This window comes from Callithrix jacchus, chromosome 2 (assembly GCF_049354715.1).
Source record: "Callithrix jacchus isolate 240 chromosome 2, calJac240_pri, whole genome shotgun sequence".
Taxonomy (NCBI): Eukaryota; Metazoa; Chordata; class Mammalia; order Primates; family Cebidae; genus Callithrix; species Callithrix jacchus.
In genome coordinates, this window is record NC_133503.1 from 195,092,563 (window position 1) to 195,096,573 (window position 4,011).

General features: G+C 41.3%; 1 pseudogene; it reads left to right on the forward strand.

Moving 5' to 3' along the window:
- Window positions 1–1,119: 1,119 nt before the first annotated feature.
- Window positions 1,120–1,585, forward strand: LOC100412213 (protein S100-A10 pseudogene; annotated as a pseudogene).
- Window positions 1,586–4,011: the final 2,426 nt, after the last annotated feature.

Below are 4,011 nucleotides of genomic sequence, written 5' to 3' on the forward strand. Positions count from 1 at the left end.
CTCTCTCTCTCTCTCTCTCTCTCTCTCTCTCTCTCTCTCTAAATATATATATATGAGAGAGACAGAGGGACAGAGTCTCTCTCTGTTGCCCAGACTGGACTGCAGTGGCTCAATCTCATCTCCCTGCAACCTCCACCTCCTGGGTTCAATCAATTCTCATGCCTCAACCTCCCAAGTAGCTGGGACTACAGGCATGCACCACCATTCCTGGCTAGGTTTTTGTTGTTGTTGTTGTTATTGTATTTTAGTGTTTTTTTTTTGTATTTTTGCATTTTAGTAGACCCACCCGGGGTTTCACTGTGTTGCCCAGACTGATCTCAAACCCCTGAGCTCAGACAGTCCGCCAGTCTCAGCCTCCCAAAGTGCTATAATTACAGGCATGACCCACTGCACCAAGCCCCTTATATTTTTAACACTGTATGAAAATTCTTCCAGGTAAGTTTGCCAAATAGCAAAAAAAAAAAGTCTTAATGGGGTTTTGCCGTGGTAGTGCTCCAGATATGCTCGGGTTTGCAGATACTGAGTGAAAAATCAAAGGAAAGCACTCATTTCTGGTGTGTGCTGTGCCATGCACCATCAGCGGTATCTTTCGAAACTCTGCCCAGGCATGCATGATAAGGAAACTTCAACTAAAGATGATCAATGAAATGAAAAGCTGTGTGTCAACCCCCAGACAACGTGCTTTGCTCTGGATGGAGATCTGAGTGCCAATCAGAAAGCACTGCTCCACTGGGTGCTGGAGCTGGTTGGTTGTCAAAGGAAAATAAGCATTTTTACCTGCGGGTCGAGGTGGGTATCCTGTGTTTGGGATACTAGAGAAATGAAGCTCCTTCAAAGGTCTCCCAGCAAAGCTTACCATATTAGAAAACTATGTTCTAAAGATTGAATATGAACTTGCCCTTGTTAAAACATGTAGAGCTCAAATCAATTCACAGATGTCAGGAATCATTACTAAAATTGTCTATTTGTTTTGACATAAAACTTTCAAACACAATGTTCTTAAAGAATTTCCTGGGACTAAGGAAGGCTCACAGCCCGCTGCGCTGGCTTCGCCGCCCCGCGTCCAGCTAGCCCAGTGTCTGCCGCGCCTTGGCCAAGGCTTCAACAGACCACACCAAAATGCCATCTCAAATGGAAGATGCCATGGAAACCATGATGTTTACATGCCACAAATTTGCTTGGGATAAAGGCTACTTAACAAAGGAGGACCTGAGAGTACTCATGGAAAAGGAGTTCCCTGGATTTTTGGAAAATCAAAAAGACCCTCTGGCCGTGGATGAAATAATGAAGGGCCTGGACCAGTGCAGAGATGGCAAAGTGGGCTTCCAGAGCTGCTTTTCCCTAATTGCAGGCCTCACCATTGCATGCAATGACTATTTTGTAGTACATGTGAAGCAGAAGGGAAAGAAGTAGGCAGAAACGAGCAATTCCCCCGGCCCTGATAAGAGTTGTCCCAAAGGGCCACTTAAGGAATCTGCCCCACAGCTTCCCCCATATAAGGATTTCATGAGCAGATCAGGACCCTTAGCAAGTGTGCAAATAAAATCTAACTCCCATTTGACAAGCAGAGAAAGAAAAGTTAAATGCCAGACAAGCTTCTAATTTTTGTATTGCTTGCATTCCCTTTCCCTCAATAAATAAGTTCTCTTTTGGTTCTGGAAAAAAAAAAAAAAAGAATTTCCTGGAGAAATAAACTTTTACCTAGTGCGTGCTTAAGCTGAACTGGGGACTACTTTTTAGATGTCATGGCTGAAAAATCCTATTTCAGAGCTTATCAAGAAATCCTCTTTCCTCCTAATATTCTATCTGTACCAGGAAACACCACCAAGAAGAATTTCTTTTTTTTTTTTTTTGAGAACAAGTCTCATTCTGTCGCCCAGGCTAGAGTGCAGTAGCACGGTCTCTGCAGCTCACTGCAGTCTCCATCTTCCAGGTTCAAGTGATTCTCCTGCCTCAGCCTCCTAAATAGCTGGTATTATAGGTGTGCACCCATGCCAAGCTAATTTTTGTATTTTTAGTAGAGATGAGGTTTCATCATGTTGTTCTGCTGGTCTTGAACTCCTGACCTCAGGTGATCCACCCACCTCAGCCTCCCAAAGTGCTGGGATTACAGGCATGAGCCACTGTGCCTGGCTTGGCTTTGACATTTACAAGTCCATAAAGGAAATGGGTCTCTAGATAAAACTGTCTCTACTAAAGGAATAGAAAAAGGACAGACAGGCTTCCTAGATTACATAACTGAGTCATTGCATCAACCTGCCCGGAAATCTGCCCACCTCTGGGCTTCTATAATGGGAACCAATGAATCTCCTTTGTCGTTTAAGTCAGTTTAAGTTGGGTTTCTAATTACTTGCCACATAAAGAATCTTTGCTGAATCAGAATTTGGTGCCAGGAGGTAAATGTTGCAGATCATAAACACTAACAGGCTAAACTGCCCGGAGAACAGTGAGGATGCCTCTAGTCCAGTTTTGAAATGAGCAATTCTTATTACATGTTTGCAAAATGGTTAAATTGTCTTCAATTATATCTTAGGAAACAGGTCATTTATCTAGCATGACAGTTTTAGGAAACTTGGTAGGAAATGTTCTAGAATGTGTTAGCTAATTCTTGTGATCTTCTGTAAGGTTTTAGAAGAAAATATAAACATCTTGGGTCAAAGGTAGCCCAAGTAGAATCAGAGCTGATAACCCTGTTCATCATGACTGAGTCTTAATGATACAGATGCTTTGGAGAATTGCCCTCCTTAAAACGAGAGAAAGCATTCGTACCGTTTTTCTATTTTTACCCATCTATATTTGATTTTTCCTTCCTATGGACTTTGAAAACAAAACAGCACATTAGGTTAGATGTTGAAAGAGTCACGATGAGCTCTGTTCTCCCTCCTCTTCAGGAGATGCAAAAGCAAAAGCTTACTCATATATAAACTGACAAATGTTTTAAATGTATCTTTAAAGATGGCCGAGTACAGTGGCTTCATGCCTGTAAATTCCAGCACTTTGGGAGGCCGGGGCAGGAGAATCGCTTGAGCCCGGGAGTTTGAGACCAGCCTAGATAACCAGTGGAGACCACATCTCTATGAAAAACAAAAATCAATAAAACATTAGTTACTTATGGTGGTGCACACCTGTGGTCCCAGCTACTTAGGAGGCTGAGGCTGTGATTGTGCCACTGCCCTCCAGCCTGGGCAATAGAGCAAGACTCTGTCTCAAAAAATAAATAAATAAAATAAAAAATGTTAGAGATAAAGCTAATATTTTCTTCTATTCCTACCATTGTATTGGTTTAGTTTCGGTCACCATGTTGTTTTGAAATTTCAAGTAACGTTAAAAGAAAACATATGCTTTGTGTATTTTCTCAAAATGGAGATAGATTTGAAGTTGGAGAATATTCTACCAGAGAATCTGGAAGCAGAGAAACGAAAGCTGCTTCAATGCATCGTCAAAGGGAATCCAACCAAAAATAATTGAAAGATCATAGAACAGTAATGTTTGACAGAGAAAATGGAGAGGAATTTGATTTACAAAAAAAATTATTTTAACTTTTATAGAACTTGTCTATTTTGAAAGCTGTGAGTAATTGAACTGATTTCCACTTACATACGCCTTCCTGCCAAAGTTTTCAAAGCTTGTTTTTTTCTAACGATGATAATGCATGTTCCTTGTCTCTCAGCAGCTCCAGGGAGCTCAAAGCATTTTGCAGATATTATCTCATTAGTCCTGACTCTGTCCCCAGGTACCTTACACACATTATCCTGCCTTTTTTAAATGATCGCAGCTCAAAATGGAAAATGACACCAAATCTCCTGCAGCTCTCTGTTTTTTAAACACTGTGTGTAAATAACTGTATGCTTGTATCAGTCTGGATTCTTGGTTGCAGACAACAGAACTCTCACTGCAGCTAGTTTAAGCAAGAAAGAGATTTAAAATATGCTGAATAGCTCACTGAATTTCCTGGAGAGATGGAGATTCTGTTCACAGCCTGTCTATCCCAAAGCTCATTGCTGCAGGGTT